The following is an 8,303-nucleotide window of genomic DNA, read 5'->3' as shown; positions in this document are numbered from 1 at the left end:
AATTCGTCGGCAGCCGGCAGCCGAGCTTCCGGAGAAATAATCTATCAGCACTTTGCGCACATGTCATAGCCGATAGAGATCAGAGCTCTAACGTGCAAGAAGTTACTGTCCTATTACTTACACCTCGTCGTTTCATCGTGTCTCAACGTTTCGCGCAACACCTGCCGTTTCAATTTGTCTAGCGACGATCCGAGGGTGCAGTTTGATCCACGTTGATTCAACGCGCGTTTAACGAAGTTTTACACGGCCGAATTTCTACGGACAGAGGAAAGCTCTGAACTTTTGTTCCCATTCGAATGACAGTCGGCCATCCGCGACGTAATTGCGGTCAGGATTTCGGTGACGATTCGCGCGTTACGAACAAAAATGGCCGTGAACCGGACCGTGCCGTTAACGAGGAAAGAATTAAAAATAACGGTGACCTGGTTGGCTCGTGCGCTACCGGGACACACGCGAGCGCCGCGTCTGTGCACGCGTGCCAATAAACGGCAGCTTTATTGTTCTGGAAATTAGGGGAATCACGAGTAATGCGGTCTTTTAATCGCACGCTGCATTGCGGAAAGTGCGCACCGGACTTTATCGCCGTTTTTACTACTCGCGCGACACCGGCCGCGAACTATAATTTAAATTTCAATCGGACTTCAGCGTCCGCAGAGCGGCGCGAATTACGAGACGCTTCGTAAAACAGGCAGTGGAACGACGAAATATACCGATGTCGCCGTTAGTGGTGCCATAAACGCGGAAACAGCGCACTATCCCGTCCGAAAATTATAGTAATTGTCGCTAATTTGACTGTTTAATTAGTCAGCAACGCGACAGAAGTATGCGCCGGAATTTGTCAGGGTTCACACGCGTCCGGCCGTGATACGCGCGCGATCGCTCCGGGATGACGTGTACGCGCATCAGCTCATCGTCCCCGCGATTATTTAAAATTCCAACGAAACTGCGATTGCTGCGTCGGTCGTGCTTTAATCCGTCAAGCTTCCGCGTCGGGTCCATCCGCTGCGCGAGTTTGGAATTCCCGCGCAACCGAAGATATTTCCGGAGCAACGGCGTAACTGCCGGAAGCTCGTCCGAACGAAACGTTTCTTCGAGGGCATTTTCGACCAGAATCGAGGCTTTATATTTTGCGTTCACGGAAAAAAGAGAGCCTTAACATCGGTGAATGACGTCAGAGGGGACGTTGAAAGGGAGAGAGAAAATAGTATCGGAGCGACACACCATATTACGTACCGCAGAGGCCAATGTTGTATTTCGCAGGGTGCAACTTGGTTACCTCGGTTGCATTAATTTACCCTTTGTACACAATTCTTTTTTCTTTTCCTCTTTTTAGCACGCTCGATCGGTCAATTTCGAATGCAAAAAACGCTGGTGAATCGAAGCAATCACTGGCCGACAATGTTTGCGCAGTTAGGCTGACTATGCGCATTGTTTTTGCGCTCTTTGTCTCGCTTGCTTTTCCCGTTCTTCTTTTTTATCTTTCCACGTACAGGCGAACGCACACACCCCCGCACACGGTCACTCTTTTTCTCTTTGTATCGTTCTAGTTTGGCCGGGCACCGTTTATTCTACTGTTACGGGCTGTTTAGCCGAATCAATCTCCCGGCAGCACGTGGCTCCACCGACGCCTCTCACCCCCACCCACCCCCTGCTTCGGTCTCTGGCCGGGGGAGGAAATAATTAAAAGTTAGTGTTTACCAAACGAAAGCAATCGGTTGCCCATCAACGGTAACAACTGGATTCAATTATAAAACTAAACGCGCCACCGCTGCCGCTAGCATCGCCGCATGCTCCACCCCCGTCTGCTGACCGAATCGAAGGAAACTGAACGACGCGACGAATCGACGGATATTTCCATTACTGCAGAAGGTAAGTCGAGGGAAACCTGTTAGACTTTCGCGAGAAGACGCAATGGATTTCTGATCCATCGCCCAACCCTCTCCCTGCTCGTCCCATCGAACCTCTTTAATTGGAAATCCACGTGACAATGGCACGCCTTCGTCTTCGTCCACCTTCGTCTCTCGTCTTTATCCCCTTTGACTCTTCTTCCTTCGTTTTCTCATCCTTCTCGCGTACCCTTTCTATGCGACTTCTTACTCTGATACTACCACCACCACCACCACCACCACCACTGCCACCGCTTCCTTCATCTCCTCCTCCTCTTCATCCGTCACTTCTTTCTCTTCTTCCGCTCGGTCGAGAACGAGAACTCGACTTTTCTCTCGAGAGAGGAAAGTCCAAATCCGAGAATCTTCAACGACTCCGATCTCCGACGGCCATTCAGTCCGTCTCGACTCAATCTCTGGCCGTCGAAGATTACTGGAAAATTTCTCGTTTCGTTCTATCCGCGCGGCGTTAGGTAAACCCCTCCATGACGGCGTTGCTTTTCTTCCAAAGGTGAAAGTGTTAAGACGAGAACGAGGAAGAAAAGGAAGTCACGTCGGGGAGACTTAATCTCCGTTCGATCGGGTAGATCTCTAATCTGCTTTCGAACAGTGATTCACGACTTGGAAAGGGCGTCGGCTAACTTAAACAAATTAATTGGAATGCCGCAATCGGCTTTTTCTTCTCTGTAATCTCCCTTCTTGTCTTTTCTCTATCGCGCAGTCGATGGCTTTTTGTCGTCGTCCTCCGAACAAATATCATAGAAATCATCGGTTTTTCTCCGCTTGATGGAATAACGCGTCCAAGTGGTTGGTGTGCTGAGGTCATCGGCTTAGATCGTTAATCTTGCGATGGAAAAGATTGCTACGATGCTGGTAGAGAGAAACGAGATTGGACTGCTCGTCGATAGACTGCGTGCCAACGATTCAACCGCGTTCTCCCAAAAATCTTGCGGCGTGTGAATTAGGGTCGAGAGTGGAGGATCAAAGGACACGTCCAATTATTGGCTGTCGCAAACCTCGAGAGAGTAATGGTGGGAAAAGTGCGTAAATCTATCCCTTGCTGGAAATCTTTTCCTTCCTGGTTGTTCGTTGGTATACAAACAGGAAATCCAGACCGGAAAAGCGAAACTTTTGTCGTTTCCTTTTTTTCTCTTTTCGGCTGTAACGTACGTCCGAGAGAAAAACCGTTGATTAACCAAGAGAAAATTGAAATTGCGATGTTTCGATTTGTTTTCTCTCCACCTGTCGTGCCCGCATCACGCGAGTTTCGGGTTTTTACGATTCTCGTCTCTCGGTAAAGTTTGTTCAACTTTTTCACCGATGTAAACGGCACAGAGCGTTGGAAAATGCAAGAAAATAAAAGCGAAGAGAAATAAAGGAGAGCGAAAAGGAAGAAAATTTTTCAGAGAAAAAGACCGCGACGAAACTAGAACGTGGATACGTAATATTCCGGGATCGCGAAATAGAATGAAACGGAATAAAAATAAACGGCGACGGGGATTACAACGGAGCGATACGCGGAGCCGATATTATGCGGTATTTAAAACTCGATTATTGAAACGCTCGCAGGCCGAAACAGCAAATCCATTTACCCGATTCCATCGGACACAATGTTTTTCGTACACACGGTCAAACAAATCGTTAGTTATAATTCGAACGGTTACGCCGCCGCGTGGTTTACATACCGATCGCAAACAGAATTCCGATTTGTAATGTTGGAACCGGATCGAACGATCGTCGGCTGCATCAAACGAACGTTTAGACTGTTGGAAAATCGCGTCGTGATGCGTTCTAACGAATGAAAACAGGTAACGCGGTTATTGTAGCCAGGCTCCGGGCGAAAATATCAAACGGGCGTCGCTAACGGAACAGCGCAAATTTTCCATCTTTAAAGGGAATCTGTTCGATGCTTTACATACGCTCGCTCGTTCGCACGCGTCCTGGTTTGTCAGATTCGAAGATAATTATAACAATGGCGGAATTCCCATTTCTACACCAATTCGTGGCTGTGAATGACAAATTACTTATTACCATCGCTTCCGTGTTTCCCCGTGATCATCGGCAACGACTAAATTGCGACCCAAATTCTCCGGCCGACTAATTGAAACGGCTTCCTTTGAAATTTACCGTCGAATTTCCTTTGCAGAATTTGCCCCAGCTCGCCTCCTGCTCCCAATCCCCCAATAATATGACACGGACAAGGTAAACGTGAGCACAGCTCGATGCACGATCGGTAGCACATGCCACGCGACAAAGAACCGATAGTCGATCACGGCGTGTCGATAATGGGCCGTGTATTTGTGTGCTCGGTAGAGCGAGAAAAGCGTGGGTGGCGAGAAGAATCGGGCCGGTTAAACCAAACAGCAGAGAAAGAAAAGGAAAAAGAAGGGAAGACGAATGAAGTACATTTCTAGTGGAATGTACTGTTTACGTACATCGTAACACGCTTTCGTGTTACCGACTTTGTACTTCGTCTCCTCCTTGCTACGCTCGAAATTCGGAATTTCACACTTCCGAGTATATTATTGTCTTTATTTATCGATATACGGCTGAAGTCTATTAATGTGCATAAGCTGAAGCCTGCGAAGTTAGACAGCATATGCTTCTTACGATCGCGGTTATACTCGATCGAACAAAAAATCCAGAAAATGCTTGGAGAAGGCGAAACTCTTGGAAATTGGAAATTTACGTTCCTAGGAAAATTTGTCTTCCTAAAGTAAATGGCTTAGGATTTATCGATAATTTTCTGCCGGATACGGGAGAAAGAATGACACCGCGAGAACCAGTTTCGGGTCGAAACGTGGCCACGTGACGTCGTTATAAAAGTACGGACCTACAGATCCGTTCAGGATGGAACAAAGATTTTCCTGGCACGTGTACTTCATGAAGAAGATCGTATCGCGTATTATACAAGAAAATGAGGCCTCGTGGTAAAGAACGGTCGATGAGAGCTGCAGGTTCACGTGGCCCCGGCGACGAAATAACGAAAACGATCGATCAAGCACAGCTTCTCCGGTACGCTGGCTCTTTCGCAACTTCATGCGAAATATCGCAAAGTTGCAAAGACTGGCTATTACATTTGGCTTGATAAAAGTTTAAGAAAAAGGGAGTATCCTTTATATTTTCCCGATGGTATCGATGGCCGGCCCGATACCTCTGGGAGCAATCGATACACAAAACGCTGCAAGTATTTTCACAGCTTCGCGATGTCGGACGTAGTATAGCTTTATTAAAGTAAGAATAAGAAGAGATCGTATCGCGTTCCCTGTTTCGTTCTCTTTCTCCTTTGGCCGCTTCTTTCATAAAGTCACGAAAGAAACTTTTCCAATCTCACCGTTACAAATACCAGGTTAATCTACAATTGCTCTTCCTTTTTACGCAGACGGAATTGCCCGGGAAAAGGAAGCGCAACTAGATTTTTTAGACCCTTGTACGTGCATTCCTTGTTGTATTCTCTTCTTGATACCTCTTTCAAAATTTTTGTTCTTTTCAAATGGAACGAACCGAATTGTAGGTTAGATTATTTAAAAGACGAGAATCCATTGTCTGGAAATCGAGATCGTTTCCACGTGCCACCTAAACAAAGCGAGATTTCTTTCGAAAAGGACGAGAAGCGGGGAAAAAAGAACGATAAAAAGCAGTCTGGTGATCGATGGCCGTCGATTCAAGAATGCGTAGCATCCATAGCCGTTTCTTTTGAGGTGGCTCATTTCCTTCGCGAATTCTCTGTCGTTTTCTGCTCCGGCGAGTGGGCCGGGCTTGGGAATGTCGCTTAATTTTAGCGCCGCTAGAGAGAACGAATGGCGGTCTGTGATCTCTGCGGGACATATATTTTCAAGTCGACGGAACGCGTCGAGTGTGCGCCACTGAACCGCAACGCCACGCGTCTCCGATGTTATCGGTCTGGTCGCCGACTGGATATCATCGGAAAACTATAAAATTTACCTAGCACCGCTCAATCTTCCGTAGAATCCGCGAAACCACGGCGTAATTTATGCCATATGATTTATAACGCGTAGTTTACGAGTCCCGCCATTCTCGCGCTACCTCAAATCCTTTCAAACGACGGCTCGGAATGGAATCACGTGCGTTTGGCACGCCAAGAACGCTTAGACAAATATTCCACATAAAGCAGTGTATGACACACGTTTTGGAACGTAAATGCTCGTTACCGCGATACGATGAATTGCCTGAGAATTGCGCGGAAAACAAACTTACCTCCGACGATCCTTTTCAACGAGATGTTCAAAGAATAAGTTTATTCGGTTAACCAAGTGTTTACGCAGCGTTCCGCGTTGAATCGAGTTGTTAAGAAGGTCTTTGATTCGGCGGCAATGTAGTCGGAAACGCAATTGTTATCCGGTTAGGTGGTAAACGGCGGAACAAGTTGAAGTAGCGCGGCGTAAAGGGCGTCTCTGGTTGAGCGGGCCGAGAAAGAGGCGACGAGTGTCGCTCGAGGCGGACCGAAAAATTTGAATGCTCGTCGCAACAGCTGCACCGAGGAGCATCTGAAGGTGAGACAGAATGCCGAAAATGTTGGCCGCGTTAACGAGCACCCGGGGAGACGTCGACGACAAAACAATTCCGCGGGGAATGCGCCAGCCCTAACTTTATTTATCGGCCGGCCGAACGTAGCCGACGAGGATCTTGCGAGGCGTGTCCCGTGGACCGCGTATCAATCTCTCCGCCGCTGTCTTTGATCTGCTAAAATAGCCTGAGCCGTTGGCAGAGGTTTAACGCGCGGCGAGCACGGGGTCGACGGGGATTCAGCCGATTAAACCCGGCCACCACGGAAAACAGAAAAAAATACCTGAGACTCGCAAGGACCGTGCGTTGCGAATACGAGCGAAGTGAGACGAAGAGGACTACATTACAAAATTTAGAAGATCGTCTGCTCGAATGTTTATTAAGAGACAGAGTATCGCGAGTTTGCTGTATAGTCGACGACTATTAGTATCAAGATAGGAAGAACAGAAAAGAAGAATCTCCGGTATAAATTATCGAGAAATAATTTTCCTCGTTTACCGATACACAGAGAATGGTTTATTTCGCGTGCTCGATCGAACAGTTCCTGATACCCTCGCAAGCCGCAAGCCAAAAGAATGAATCAGTCTACGACGGGGACAAAACCAACAGGGGCGGTGAGGGCGCGGCCAAGGAAGAATAAGAAGAAAGGATCGAGCGTGTTCTCGGTAACCGGCTTAGGTCGATGCAATTTTCGCAAGGATCCATTAAGGAGCTGGCTGCAATTAGTGGGTGCCTTAACAAGGCCATTGTCGCTCAAACCCTTCGCTGTCTTCCGCCAGGATTCCCTCTCGGCCCTTCTATTCGGGGACCACGCGATTTTACTTGCGGATTTAATTTGCCTTTTTCGTAGACACCCCCACCCGAACGAAACGTCCGTCAAAGGGGTGGCTGTGGACGAGCTTTCAGCCGGGATCCAATGGGTAGGATGGGTAGGGTTATCGGTCGAGCTATATCGAGTTTCATTAAGCGCATTGTGCGCCTGCTGGGGGTGGCTCGTCACACAGGGGTTGGAGGTGAATGTCGAAAAGGAACGGCGGGGGGAAAGGGCGTGGAAGGGTTGTCACGCCAACCAAATGACCTCTGCTGTGGGGGGAGGGCGAGGGGTGCAAAGACCCGATGCTCGTGGCAAGCGGTAATTTTCTCTGTTTACCCCATTGTTAACGTACCGTGGCGAGGCGTGTGCGACGGTGGCGCGATGTTGAATTAAAGGTATACCTGTGCAACGGTTGGGCCTGCATTTGCATGCGTTTACTCTAGCACCCTGCGTAAAGTGATCGTGCTAAGTCGACCTCTCCACGCCGTTATATCGTTCGATCATATTTTCGCTACACGATACAATTCCTGCAAATTTGAATTTATTAAATCGTCGTCGTTATATCGCAATGGATCTGTGTATATTCGAAAATGTTGTATCGAGCATGCCTATCCTCGTCGAATTTAAAATACAAGCAAATGATGGTAACGAAGTAGAAATACGGAGTTGACGGTGCAAAGCGAATAGAAACGAGCAGAATATCGTAACGTGGCGATTCAGTTGACGAATCAGAGGCACGATCGTCGGAGCTGACGAACAAAGGGAACAAGCGGCGCGTGGCGATAGAGGTTTTTCAGAGATTTCACAACGTTTGTATAAAGCAAAGCAGATGAATCGCGGAGCGCATCGTGAGAAGAAATCTCGGTAATGGGTAAGGAGAGCGAAGTACCTGCTGCGTTACTCTCAATGATGATGGATCTACTTATATCGTGCACCGCGTCCCGGAGTGGATCTCTGCTCCGTGTTAATGGGTGGTGCGCCATGAATGCAACGTTCCTTCAGTCGTCGTGCGCTTAGCGAACGCGTATCGCTCTAATTGTGAACGATAGTGCACCGTCGTTTGCATCGCTCTACTT

At 48.0% G+C, this 8,303-nt stretch overlaps 1 protein-coding gene across 3 annotated transcripts in view; it reads left to right on the top strand.

Annotated features, from left to right (window-relative positions):
• The window catches only part of LOC100743152, a 240,125-nt gene that overhangs the window by 43,212 nt on the left and 188,610 nt on the right, over positions 1-8,303 (top strand). The window contains exon 2 of one of the 3 annotated variants that reach the window (XM_033321977.1): positions 1,548-1,869. The exons of the other annotated variants lie outside the window; for them this stretch is intronic. The gene's annotated coding sequence lies outside the window, so the exon portion shown is untranslated. The remainder of the gene's footprint in view (positions 1-1,547; positions 1,870-8,303) is intronic. 3 annotated transcript variants of the gene reach the window in all.

Source organism: Bombus impatiens, unplaced genomic scaffold (assembly GCF_000188095.3).
Source record: "Bombus impatiens unplaced genomic scaffold, BIMP_2.2 scf_0548, whole genome shotgun sequence".
In the NCBI taxonomy this organism is placed as follows: domain Eukaryota; kingdom Metazoa; phylum Arthropoda; class Insecta; order Hymenoptera; family Apidae; genus Bombus; species Bombus impatiens.
This window is presented reverse-complemented; position numbering and strand designations above follow the sequence as displayed.